Here is a 14,797-nt window from a genome sequence, read left to right as displayed (position 1 = left end):
TGGGAGGAAGAAATTGCCCGATAGTGACCACGTTCATCCGTGTATGCTCCGACTTATTTGAAGATAAGCAAATTTAAAACATTTTATTTGTTAATTGTGATGGGGTGAGCCAGTCCTTCTGCATCGCAGAGTGATGGACAGTGTACTTCCAGCATTTGAACCATATGTGCTCATGCCTACTGATACTAAGGGTGGGTACTTGGGCATCAATCGCTCTGGTTTTACATAAAGAATCAAAATGTATAATTTCATGAGGAGGTGCATTCAAGATCCCAAATTTATTATAAGGGCATTATAAGGGCCAACTTTCACTGATACACCAGACTAGCATGTACTGATTGATAGCTAGCTACAGATCATGCATTGTTGCCTTCAATAAAAATCCTCACTGCAATTGCAAACACGTCAGAGATCAGATGCATCTGCAACTGACCTCTTACAGATGCCAATTAATTTGTTTTTTGTTGTTAATTTTAAATACTTTGTTTCTCTGTGTCTCTGACCACCAGAGTGTAAACTGGTGGAACTCTATCAGATAGTTCCTTGGCAAAATTTCCACTCCCACCACTCAGCACCATGGGACAGAATTGATACAATGCCACCTATTATCTATCATTTGTCGTTAAAGTTACAGTCTGTCCCGAGTCACATAGGCTCATCAGGCCGGTGCTTATGCTGGTTTCCGTGGTGTAAAGCAACTGAGAGTACGAGACTCCCCCCCACCCCTGGAAAGGACGCCAGTCTACCGTGAGGTTAGCCCCCAGCGTTTTGCCGGTACCCATTTTCAGCTGGGTGGACTGGAGCAATGTGTGGTTAAGTGCCTTGCTCAAGGACACAACACACGGCCTCGACTGGGGCTCAAACTCACAACCTTCAGATCGCTAGTCCAGTGCCTTAACCGCTTAGCCACGTGCCGCACTATTATCATTTATGGCTCCAAGAAAATAAGAATGAAAGTTCTAGTGACTATTTTATTAAGTATACCTGAACATCTGCTCACTACTACATATAGCTGATCAGCCATCATGTGGCAGCAACTCAATGCATAAAGGTATGTAGATGTATTCAAAAGATTTTGTTATTGTTCAGACTATAAGACCATAAGATATAGGAGCAGAAGTAGGCCATTCACCCATCAAGTCTGTTCTGCTATTCAATCATGGGCTGATCCAATTCTTTCAGTCGTCACCACTCCCTTGATTTCTCCCCAGGGTTTGACACCCTGGCCAATCAAGAACCTATCTATCTCTGCCTTAAACGCACCCAGTGACTTAGCTTCCACAGCCACTTGTGGGAACAAATTCCATAGATTTACCACCCTCTGACTAAAGTAATTTCTCCACATCTCTGTTCTAAAGGATGTCCTTCAATCCTGAAGTTGTGCCCTCTTGCCCTAGACACACCTACCATGGGAAATAACTTTGCCATATCTAATCAGTTCAGGGCTTTTAACATTTGGAATGTTTCTATGAGATTCCCCCTCATTCTCCTGAATTCCAGGGAACACAGTCCAAGAGCTGCCAGACGTTCCTCATATGATAACTTTTATATTCCTGGAATCATTCTCATGAATCTTCTCTGAATCCTCTCCAAAAACATCAGACTACAAAAATGAATAAACAGAATTAAGAACTAAACATCGGACTGGGGACAAGATATGATCTAAGTGACTTCAACCGTGGAATAATTGTTGGGGCCAGATGGGGGTCATTTAAGTATCTCAGAAACTGATGACCTAAGATTTTCACATATGAACGTCAGAGCAGGGGTTCCCAAACTTGGGTCTGTAGACCACTCGGTTAATGGCATAACTGCGGTTGGGAACCCCTGCTCTAGGGTTTACCAAGAACGGTACTAAAATATTTAAGAAAAAACATCCAGTAAGTAACAGTTCAGTGGACAAAAATGTCTATTAATGAGAGATCTCAGACGAGAATGGCCAGACTAGTTCAATCTGACAGGAAGGCAACTGTAAATCAAATAATCACACATTACAACAGTGGTGTGCTAGAGCAGCTCTGAATGCAAAACATGCTGAATATTGAAGTGGATGGACTATAACAGTAGAAGACCGCAAACATACACTCTGTGGCCACTTTATTAGGTGCCTCCCATGCCTAATAAAGTGGCCATTGAGTGTATGTCAGTGATAATAAATTCTGATTCTGAGTCTGACATGTATTGTACATTGCTGGATGCTACTACACTTTCTTGGGGTCTATTATGTCTCAAACATTAGAAATACAGAGGATCATAGGGTTTGTGATGGACTGTGAGTTGCAAATTTCCCATACAATACATATGGAAACTACCAATCGATAATAGTTACAGAAATGCGGGTGGGGTCTGGATGTGTGGCAGGGCTCAGTTTAAGACCATCTCAACATTTGGCTCATTTTATTCATTTAGGTTGTGGATGGCGCAGGCAAGTGCAAAATTCTGTCATTAACTCTCTCTGCTCAAGGTGTGAACTTGAACTACAGCAAGTTTTGTTGACAAGGTATGTGGTACTATGTAAGGGTTTATACCTTATGCTGCTGAAGGTACAGGGACACATTTCTAAGTTAGAAGGAGAGGGGAATTTGCATGTGATGTTCCATTTGATTACTGCAAGGTCCTTCTTGCTGGTATTGGAATAGCCTAGATTATTTATTATCTTTTTATTTTATTTAGAGACACAGCACAGGCCTCAATAGAGTGGATGTGGAGAGGATGTCTCCTATGGTGGGGAGTCTCAGACCAGAGGACACAGCCTCAGAATTGAGGGTTGTCCTTTTAGAAAGGAGATGAGGAGGAATTTCTTCAGGCAGAGAGTGGTGAATCTGTGGAACTCATTGCATCGGTATCTGTGGAAGCCAAGTCAGTGGCTAGATAAAGACATAGGTTGATAGATTCTTGATTAGACATGAAAGGTTGTGGGGAGAAGACATGAGATTGGGGCTGAGAGTAAAAATGGATCAGCCATAACTAAATGGTGGAACAGACTCGATGGGTAAATGGCCTAATTCTGCTCCTATGTCTTACCATCTATGATAATAGGCCCTTCTGGCCCAATGTGCTCTCGAAGTCCAACTACACCTACATGACCAAAAACTACTAACCCATCCGTCTTTGAAGTGCGGGAAGAAACTGGAACAACCTGAGGAAAACCATTTGGGCAAGGGGAGAACGTGCAACTCTTTACAGGCAATGGCAAAATTGAACCCGGGTCACTGGCTCTGTAATACTGTTATGCTAACCACTACACCAATGGGCCACCCTGTATTTTCTAGATTGGTATTGGTATTGGTTAATTTTTTTGTTTACTTACATACATTGAAAAACATTTGTTTGTGTGCCATCCAGACAGATCATAATAAGACTGTAAGACCTTAGATATGGGTGCAGAATTAGGTCATTTGGTCCATTTTGTCTGCTCCCCCATTTCATCATGGCTGATCCATTTTCCCTGTCAGCCCCACTTTCCTGCCTTCTCCCCACGTCTCTTCATGCCCTGAACAATCAAGAATCTATTAACCTTTGCAGCTAATACACATAAAAATTTGGTCTCCACAGCTGCTGATGGCAAAGAATCCCACAGATTCATCGCTCTCTGGCTAAAATAAAAATCCTCCTCATCTGTTCTAAGAAGACGCTACTCTATTCAGAGGCTGTGTCCTCTGGTCTTAGACTCTCCCACCATAGGAAACATCCTCCCCACTTCCACTCTATCAAGGCCTTTAACCATTCAGTAGGTTTCAATGAGGTCACCCCTCATTCTTCTGAATTCTAGTGAATACTGGCCCAGAACCATCAAATGCTCTTCATTTCTTCTGCCAAAGTGCATGATCATACACTTCCCGACATTGTACGAGGGGTGATTGATAAGTTCGTGGCCTAAGGTAGAAGGAGATGAGTTATTAACTTCAAACTTTCTGCATAATCACTCAAAGAGTTGACCTGCATGTGCATGTAACGAGAGCTGTATAACTCATCTCCTTCTACCTTAGGCCACAAACTTATCAATCACCCATGCTGTGGACACTTTCTGGAGGTCCAAGATCCGTATGCTCCACGACCACTGGACTAAGTGTGTAAATGTAGGAGGAGACTATGTTGAAAAATAAATGTGCTGTTTTTAAAAAATTGACTCCTTCTACCTTAGGCCACAAACTTATCAATCACCTCTCGTATTCCATCTGCCATTTCTTTGCCCACTCTCCCAATGTGTCTAAGTCCTTCTGTAGTCTCTTTACTTCCTCAGAAACACCTCCCCCTGCACTTATCTTCATATTGTTTGCAAACTTTGCAACTAAACCATCAATTCCATCATCCAAATCATTGACATATAATGTAAAAAAAATCAGTCCCAACACTGACCCCAGTGGAACACCACTAATCACTGGCAGCCAACCAAAATAGGCTCTCTTTATTCCCACACTTTGCATCCTGCCAATCAGCCACTGCTTTATCCATGCTAGAATCTTTCCTGTAATCATTCCATATATAAACACGCCAAGGTAGTGAAAGGAAAACAGAATAGAGAATATACTATTGCACCTAGAGAGAATGTGTAGTGTAACATTTTTCCTTTCTTTCTTTACGCTTATGTACTGGACATAATATTAAACAATCTTGAATCTTGAGTAATTTCTTGTTATTGTGCTTAATATGTAGAGGTAGAGGGTCCTGACTTCAAACGTACAATACTGCGCATAAGTCTTAGGCTATGCAGTATATATAGCTAGGGTGCCTTAGACTTTTGGAAAAGTAATTTTATTAATTTTATGTATTGTACTGTACTGCTGCCACAATAAAACAAATTTCATGACAAAAGTGATGATATACCTGATTCTAATGTGGGTCTCTTTTTTGGACTGAGAGTGGGAAGGGGCAGGGAGAGGGGAATCATGGTTGGGAAATGGGGAAGGGAGAGGGGAGGGAGTGGGAAACACCAGATAGACATTCTGTAATGATCAACAAATCAATTGTTTATAACAATATGACCTTGTCTGGTGCTACAAGGCTGGGTGTGTCTGCACCTGCGCCAGCAACCCCCCCCCCCCCCCCACCCTGGCATTCCTTCTCTGCCACCTCTCCCACATCCCTCCTGTGACGCTTCAGCCTCACCATTCCCAACATCCTTTGCTCCCACCAGATTTACAAACTTGCTCTCCACTCCATATTGACAAATACAGTACTGTGTAAAAGTCTCAGGCACCCTAATAGCTATCTATCTATATATATACATGTACACACACACATGTGCCTAAGACTTTTGTACATTTGCTACATGGGTCCTGTGTCCCCTCTGCAGTGACGTAATGGGCTGAAAAGTAACAGCAGTGGTTAAAACCAATAACCAGTGTAAAACACAGTTAGGTGAAAGTTTTCTGTCTGTGAATTGTTTCAGGGACATGGATCTTCCACAAAATGGGCAACTAAATCAGATCAGTTCAGGTCATTAGATTTATAATTGAATTGTTTTGGATTGTTAGACAGGGCGTTATTTGATTGGAAACATTTACTTACAATCCATCTTCCCTTGTACACCATGAGTTTCCTTACTTAATTCCTCAGCAAAATCTCCATTAAAAGAGAACTCTATACATAAAATAAATAAATCTCATTGGATATGCATTTAGAAATATCTCCTCAGCTTCATTCTTCTAAAATCCAATAAGGAAGTGAAATGTACTACTGGTTCAACTCAAGGTGGTAAGTTGCAAATAAATGATATAAGGCTGAACAATGAACTATTTTTTCATAAACAAATAAAATGGTAAACTTGTCCTCGATATTAAGGAGTCAGGAGATTGGCTGTGTATTTCATGTGTATCAAAAGGACCTTATTGATTTGCTGTAGATACAAAGACTTGAACCATCCACAACATTAGATATGATGCACGCTTGATTATTCAATGGCTGGTTAGTCACTTAATGATGCATGCGGATGTCAAGTACTGTCTTCCATCTAAGTTATTAAAATAGACAAGTGACATTTGGATTTGCCGACAATCCCAGGATTGAATATTTTGAAATGTATTAAGTGGCTACAGCCTGAGTACAGATTTAAGGAATGGAATGCTCTTTTTGGGCAATACTTTGAGATTAAATTAAATGTGTATTGTGAACCTACTTTGGGTGTAAACAGCATCATTCAATGATAGGGTGTTGGGAGAAGTAGGGAAGGAAGAGGGTGATGGTGCATGAATTTATTTCAATGCACTAAAAGGGGACAAATGAAGAAAGATCTGCCCCTATATATTGGATCCCATTGCACTGTTTGGTAACAGAACAGTCGATGTAACATTTATTTTTATTTATTGAGACACAGCATGGAGCAGGTCCTTTGGGCCATTTGAGCCACACTACCCAGTAAACCCCTAATTTTCCAGTAGCCTAACCATGGGACAATTTATAATGACTGATTAACCTACCAAATGGTACGTTTTTGTCCTCTACAAATCATCCCTAGCAGGGCGTTCCACAAATCCACCATCTGTGCAAAAATAAAACTTACCTCTGGCCTCCTCCCTATATTTTTCCAGTCACCTTAAAATTACGCCCCCTCGTATTAACTATTTCCACTTGGGAAAAGGTCTCTGCCATTGCCTCTTAATCATGTTCAATGCTACACTGGAAAAACAACTGAGAACTCACGATTCATCTCTGCACCAATCCTGTGAAGTCATCTCACTTGTCCTGTTGCTCTAATCAAATCAAAAATCAAATCAAATTGAAGTTTAATTATCATTCAACCATACATGAACGCAGCCAAACAAAACATCATTCCTCTGGGGCCACGGTGCAAAGCATACACAGCATATTCAAAATAGTGAGTGAAAACACACAGTCACATTAAAAAAACATACACACACACATATATATATATATGTGTGTGTGTGTATGTTTTTTTAATGTGACTGTGTGTATATATATATATATATATATATAGCCCAAGACCCTGAGCAACATGTCCTGCAAATCCCTGCAGTGCACAGCCTCTGCAATCTAGCCTGTCAGTCCTCCAATGGAACTTTGGAGAGCAGCACTGCCAGGAGAGACCAACCCCCCCCCCCCCCCCACCCCCAACTGAGCACAGATGCCATGCTACACCACTTCTGCAGTCTCCTCTCCTGGACTGCAGCAGCAAGCAAGCCTGCGGCTAGAGGCCTAGTCCTTGCTAGAACTGAGGCTAGGCACCTCCCGTACCATGTGTCTCATCAACCAAACAAGCAAACCAGACCTGTTGCACCTTATTAATGCAGGAGTTCCCAACCTAGAGTCCACGGACACCTGAGTTACTAGTGGGGGTCCATGGCATAAAAAAGGCTGGGAACCCCTGCTCTAATGAGTAAAATGTAATTCCATGAGTGACCCTGGACTATGCTGAAAAAGACTGCCGTGTAAGTTTCTCAACCTACCTTTGGATCTATGTCCAAACTCCTATAATAGTTCCATAATAGGAACTCCTTTCCTCACCATCCCTGGCACTGGGATCCTGACCTTTAACCCCTCGTTCTCGGTAGGTGTATGGAACGTGCTGCCAGGGTGATGGTAGAGGCAAATACATAAGGCACATTTAGATAAGGATATGGGTGAAAGAAAAGTGGAGTGCTATGTGAGAGGGAAGAGTGAGATTGAGTTGGAAGGTTGGCACAACATTGTAGCCTGAAGGGCCTGTATGTTCTATGTTTTATGTTCAGAGGTGAATTACACTTGTACGTGAAAATTAACCAAAAAAAACTGCAGATGCTGATAATCTAAAATAAAGTCTGAACATGCTGGAAATACTCAGCAGGTCAGGCCACATCTGTGGCAAGAGGGAACAATGAGTAGCTAAGTTAGTGGGGAGTTGGTTGTCTTATAATAGATAGATAATTTTCAGCTGAAGATTCATCCTTACCTTCATTCATTTTAAAAAATTAGCAAAATCTAACATCAAACAGATGAGTCTGAAAAAATTATGGAAGTTTTATCAGAATCAGAATCAGGTTTAATATCACCATTTTTTGTGAAATTTGTTGTCTTTACAGCGGTACAATACAATACATAATAATTTGAAAAATGTGAATTCCTGAATCGTTCAGTATGTGTCTTCATGCTTCTGCACCTCCTCTCCGTTGGTAGCAATGAGAACAAGGCATGACCTGGGTGATGGGCATCCTTAATGTTGGATGCCACCTTTTTGGATTGTGGGAGGAAACCCGAGCACCTGGAGGAAACCCACGCATTCACAGGGAGAATGTACAAACTCCTTACAGACAGCGGTGGGAATTGAACCCAGGTCGCTAGTACTGGAAAAGTGTTATGCTAATCATTACACTACTCTATATGTTTTAAGAACATAGGATATGAAAACAGTACAGCATTATAGAACTTTATAGAACTTGGCCCATGATGTTGTGTCAATCTTTTAACCTACTATAAGATCAATTTAGCTCTTCCCTCCTTCATTTTCCTATCGTCACCGTGCCTCTCTAAGATGTCCTGAATACTATGGATGCTAGTGCCCATGATGGACTAAGAACACTTCTAGATTGTATTTAAGAAGTGCCCTTTGGAAAAATTGTACAACATTAATGATTATGGAGCAATCTATTATTAGAGTCACAGAGTCAGACAGGGAAGATTAAAGATTAGCTTTATTTGGCATGTGTACAGTGAAATGTGTCACTTGCTTCAAGGATGTACCGGGCAACCCACAAGTTGAAGAGGCACAGAAACAAACTCTTCATCCCACTGAGCCCATAAATCCATAACTGGCCCTTTGCCTCAATGTATCCACGCTGGCCATAGTGATATTTCCAGGCTAGCCCTATTTACAAGTGTTTGGCTCATATGTCCCTAAACTCCTCCTATCCATATACATCTGGTATGGGGGGGGGCGGGGCTACTGCACAAAATCAAAATAAGCTGCAAAGAGTTTTAAATTTAGTCAGCTCCATCATGGACACTTCATAGTATCCAAGGCATCTTCATGGAATGAACCCATCGGATTCCTAAATGGACTTTGAACACATGAACACCACCTCACATTTTTTTTACATATTATTTCTGGTTTTGCACTATTTCTAATTTAACTATTTAATGTGCATATATGTACTTACTGTAATTGATATACTTATTTAGTTTTTTCTATACTAACATGTATTGCATTGTACTGCTGCCCCGAAGTTAACAAATTTCACAACATATACCAGTGATAACAAACCTGATTCTGATTCAGAAAGGTGGCATCTATTATTAAGGACCCCTATCACCCAGGTCATGCCTCATTCTCATTGCTACCATCAGGAAGGAACCTGAAGGCACACACTCAGCTTCTTCCCCACTGTCATCTGATTTCTGGTGTCACACCCCACTACTTTTTTATTTCAATTTTACACTACTTATTTAATTTAACTATTTATTTACTGTACTTCACAGTTTTATCTCTAATATTATATATTCCATTGTACTGTTCCTGTAAAGACAACTAATTTCACGACATATGCCAGTGATATTAAACCTGATTCTTGTACTGATCCAAACATTTTTATTTAATTTTAATTATTTGTCCATTAAGGATTCATTTTTATACTAATCCCACCCTAAATAATTTTATTCACCCAACATTCCTGCTAATTTCCCTCCTCGCATGCACTTCCCCACATTCTAACTCTCACCTACCCTACAGAGATGAGTTACAGAGGGCAATTGGCCAGTGGGAGGAAACCTGAGCCCTCAGAGGAAACCTGCACAGTTACGGAGAGAACATACAAACTCCATACAGTCAGCACCAGCAATCAAGATTGCACCTGCATCACTGGGCTGTGAGAAAACAGCTCTATCACTTGTGCCTCCGGCTCACCCGTATTGCAAATCAAAAATTATTTTAATTCTCCACAGAACGTTTCCGAAGTAAACAATACTCCTTCTGCCTTTGAAAGTGGAAAGCTTTGTAGGTGTTCAAAGTAAATTTTATTATCAAAGTATGTATATGTCACCATATACAACCCTGAGATTCATCTTCCTGTGGACATATTCAGCAAATCTATAGAAGAGTAACTACAACAGGATCAATGAAAAGCCAGCTAGAGTGCAGAAGACAACAAACTGCGCAAACGCAAATATAAATAAATAGCAATAAATATCGAGAACATGAGATAATGAGATAAAAAGTCCTTAAAGTGAAATCATTGGTTGTAGGAACATTTCAATGATGGGGCAAGTGAGTGTAGTTATTCAAGGGCCTGATGGTTGAGGGGTAGTGAAGTTGGTGGTGTGAGCAGATGTATTTATAATTTTGGAAATGTTCCACAACCATTGCCAGCCAGCTTGCTTTTTAAAGTGGGTAATCGGAACAGGTAAATTACGTTATATAATGATATTGGCATCTCACGGGCTTTTAGATGGATACACAGAGATGTAGGGATTGGAGAGACATGGGAATCCTGTGTAGGGAGAAGAGATGTAATTGACTTCGACATTGTGTTCAGTATGGACATCATAGGGCCAAAGTGTGTATTCCTGTGCTGACCAGTTCAATGTTCTATATTCTGTGTTCCTTTCTCCTACATCCCAGCATAAAAATACTGCTGTTGGTATTTTGTTTTTAATGAAGTGGGAGAAAGAAAAATCCCAATACCCAGTTCCTGAATTGCTTGGAAAAACTTGCACCTCTATTGACTGCTTATTTTCCGTGTGCTGGTGTCTGTAATACTGTTATCCCTGTGCTGTCTATCAGTCCAAACCAATTTCCCCTGGGGATTTTAATTTCCTCTGAAATCCACAGTTCAGCACATTCATGAAAGATTTCTTTAATGATTGTTTGAAAGTGGCGTTCATTTCAGATGTTTACAGCCTTTATAAATTCATACCAAAGAATAATTTAAAGAAACATATATCAAAAAAGCTAAGTTAAACCACAAACACGAGGAAATCTGCAGATGCTGGAAATTCAAACAGCAACACACACAAAATGCTGGTGGAACACAGCAGGCCAGGCAGCATCTATAGTGAGAAGTGCTGTCGACGTTTCGGGCCGAGACCCTTCGTCAGGACTAACCGAAAGGAAAGATAGTAAGAGATTTGAAAGTAGAGGGGGGAGGGGGAAATGCGAAATGATAGGAGTAGACAGGAGGGGGTGGGATGAAGCTAAGAGCTGGAAAGGTGATTGGCGAAAGTGATACAGAGCTGGAGAAGGGAAAGGATCATGGGACGAGAGGCCTCAGGAGAAAGAAAGGAGTGGGGGGAGCACCAGAGGGAAATGGAGAACAGGCAAACAACTAAATATGTCAGGGATGGGGTAAGAAGGGGAGAAGTCAATTTTCATGCCATCAGGTTGGAGGCTACCCAGCCGGTATATAAAGTGTTGTTCCTCCAACCTGAGTTTGGATTTATTTTGACAATAGAGGAGGCCATGGATAGACATATCAGAATGGAAATGGGACGTGGAATTAAAATGTGTGGCCATTGGGAGATCCTGCTTTTTCTGGTGGACCAAGCATAGGTGTTCCATGAAACGGTCTCCCAGTCTGCGTCGGGTCTCGCCAATATATAAAAGGCCACATCGGGAGCACCGGATGCAGTATACCACACCAGTCGACTCACAGGTGAAGTGTCGCCTCACCTGGAAGGACTGTCTGGGGCCCTGAATGGTGGTGAGGGAGGAAGTGTAAGGGCAGGTGTAGCACTTGTTCCGTTTACAAGGATAAGTGCCAGGAGGGAGATCAGTGGGAAGGGATGGAGGGGACGAGTGGACAAGGGAGTCGCGTAGGGAGCGATCCCCATGAAAAGCAGAAAGAGGGTGGGAGGGAAAAATGTGTTTGGTAGTGAGATCCCGTTGGAGGTGGCGGAAGTTACGGAGAATTATATGTTGGACCTGGAGGCTGGTGGGGTGGTAGGTAAGGACAAAGGGAATCCTATCCCGAGTTAAACCACTCAGTCTCCATCTAATGCTATTGTGTTAATCTACCTCTTAGAAGCAGACTACACTTGGTAGCATGGTGCTTTACGTACAAGAGACCTGGGGTTCAATTCCCGCCACTGCCTGTAAGGAGTCTGTATCTTCTTCCTGAGACTGCGCACGTTTCTTCAGCATGCTCCGGTTTTCTTCTAGTTACTAGGTTAATTAGTCATTGTAAATTGTCCCATGATTAGGTTAGGATTAAATCGGGTGTTGCTGGCAGCTATTCCACACTGTATTTCAATTAATAAAAAAATAAATAATTAATAAGTAGATTTCAGTGTAAAAAAAGTTGATGCATATCATGTGACTGGTCCAACAGCTACAAATTGCTCCTTAAATTGTACGCCCAAGTCCTTTCCAGATTGCAGAGTCCAACTGCGTTGGTTACCCTTCAGGCAATTTTACCCGGTGTAACTTCATCTGAAACTACAGTTGGTGGAATGCTTAAAGGCAAGCTGTTCATTGTCCCCAGATGTTGAATATGCTGACATATAGGTACTTTGATAATCAATTTACTTTGAACTTTGTAGGGGGCTGGGTTTGATGTGTCTCTCTGAATAAATTTTATGTTCTTTCTTTGTTTCGTGGCTATCTGGAGAAGACAAATTTCAGAGTTGTATATGGATACATGCTTTGAAAATAAATGCACTTCTGAATCAGAATCTGGTTTATTATCACTGATATATATTGTATCAGTGACAGTACTGTGCAAAAGTCTTAAGCACCCTAGATTTTTTATAGGGCTTCAGAAAGTATGGCCTCCTTAGAGCCCTGATCTCAAATTCATCAAGGTTGCCTGGGGTTACCTGGAGAGACAAAAGCAAGTGAGAAAGTCAAAGTCTGCAGAGGAACTGTGGCACATTTGCCATAATGCTTGGAACAACCTACTAGCGATTTTTTAAAAATATAAAACTACACGACAGTGTACCTAAGATAATAGATGCAGTTTTGAAGACAAAGGGTGGTCACACCAAACATTGATTTGAGTTAGATTTTCACAGTTTACTATTCTTTATAACTTTTTTTGATATTTAGTAACTTTTCACTTCATTATTTTTGAAAGCATCTTTGCTTTGCAGAATTTTTTACGTGCCTAAGACTTTTGCAAAACACTGTATGTCATGAAAATTTGCTGTTTTGTGGCAGCCATACAGTGCAAAACCTAAAATATATTGTAAGTTACAACAAGAAATATATATACACTTTGTATAAAATAAGTCATGCAAAAAGAGAACAAAAATAGTGAGGTAGTGTTCATGGGTTCATTGTCTGATTGTCTTAGGAAGCTGTTCCTAAAACTTTCAATGTGTGTCTTCATAAAATGTTGAGAGTCACTCTCAGGTTTGGAAGACAACAAAAAGGCAGGTTAATGAACAGGCACAAAAATGTCAAAAAATCAAACAAAATAACGGAATATCTCAGATAAACATTATAATGCTGGAAATATTCAGCAGGTGTAAGGAAAAGGCTAAATGTGATTCCTCTTTGGTATATATGGTAAAATAAAATGGAAGTCTGTAAGGCAAAATGATTTTATTATGGAGTGGGATTGTTTTGAGGAAGTACAAGAGAGCCAGTCTACAGCAATGCTTTGAAAAAGTTAAGGGTGTACAAGTCTACAGCCACAATAGTGGAATTTGGTGAAAAACATGCTTTTCTTGGGAAGGCGATGCATTGTGCAAGTACAAAAGCATGCCAAAGGGATTTTGAGTGGTATAAAAGAGGCACTGTCTTGCTGGAAGAGGAAAGAGTTTTGTCCGAGGCTAGGTCATGGCTGGTGATTAGTTCTAAGGTAGGGGACAGTACATCAAAGAGAGTCAGAATATGTCAAGTTAGGGTTAGATTTCGACTTGGGGGGGAGAGGTTGTGTGGAAGTATTCGACAGGCTGTCTCTTTTAGAGGGTAAGTATTATTTTGATTTCTGTACTGCCTCTACTTATTGCTGCAGGGATTTGGTTTTCCTCTTGTATTGCATTTGTGCTAGTTCTAATAGTATTTTCTTGGGTCCTTGATAACATGAGTTGTCTCCTTTTGTTTGCGAATACATATGCGAAAGCCCTGAGCTGAACCAGGAAAGAACACATAATTAATTTAAAAATAATTTTCGTTTACAGGAGCTTCGGCAGCACTTATGGAAAGAGAAACAGAGCAATTACTCCAGGTCAAAAAACTATGATTCTGATTAGGCTTTCCGTAACTGCTATCTGACCTGATGAATGTTTCCAACATTTTCTGTTTTTACCCAAAGCCAGTGTGGCTCCAGGTACCTTTGTAGATGAAGTGGAGAGGTTTCACTCAAGCGCAACATCCTGCTGTGACTGCAGTGCCAAGGCAAGTTTAAACACTCACACATGAAGCCACCTTGACAGAAGTTAGCTTCGCATGAGTGTTGGGAGTTTTGCAGTTGGTTGACTATTCACCGAAAGGAGACATAGGTAGCCATGCCATTGAGTATATCTACTTGCTACTGTGAGAGCGAGTGTGCCAATAACCATCCTGAAGCCATGGGAGTCGACGGTGCGTGGTCGTATGAGCGGCTGGTGCACATCACAAGTCCTGGTTATGTGACCACTGACATCAGGCAGACAATCTCTGAAGAGTATTGATAATGGCTGAGGTCACTCATCATGTAAGGACACTGCCCAGAAGAAGGCAATGGCAAACCACTTCTGTAGAAAAAGTTTGCCAAAAACAATCATGTTCAAGGACCATAATTGCCCACATCAAATGACATGGCACATAATAATAATGATAATCAACGTACAGGACAAATGAACATGAAATAAATATTTACTATAAAGTATCTGCCTTCTGAGATCATTGACAGTAATTTTTAGCCTTAGAGACCAACGACTTTTTGGG

General features: G+C 41.0%; 1 long non-coding RNA gene across 1 annotated transcript in view; it reads left to right on the top strand.

Moving 5' to 3' along the window:
• Positions 1-14,144, top strand: part of LOC132405781 (uncharacterized) — a 53,692-nt gene extending 39,548 nt beyond the window's left edge. The window contains exons 4-5 of the long non-coding RNA XR_009515964.1: positions 2,410-2,500; positions 14,050-14,144. This is a non-coding gene — a long non-coding RNA (uncharacterized LOC132405781). The remainder of the gene's footprint in view (positions 1-2,409; positions 2,501-14,049) is intronic.
• Positions 14,145-14,797: the final 653 nt, after the last annotated feature.

The sequence above is a fragment of the Hypanus sabinus genome, chromosome 16, assembly GCF_030144855.1.
Source record: "Hypanus sabinus isolate sHypSab1 chromosome 16, sHypSab1.hap1, whole genome shotgun sequence".
Classification (NCBI taxonomy): Eukaryota; Metazoa; Chordata; class Chondrichthyes; order Myliobatiformes; family Dasyatidae; genus Hypanus; species Hypanus sabinus.
The sequence above is the reverse complement of the archived record's forward strand: the minus strand, read 5'-3'. Positions and strand labels throughout refer to the sequence as shown.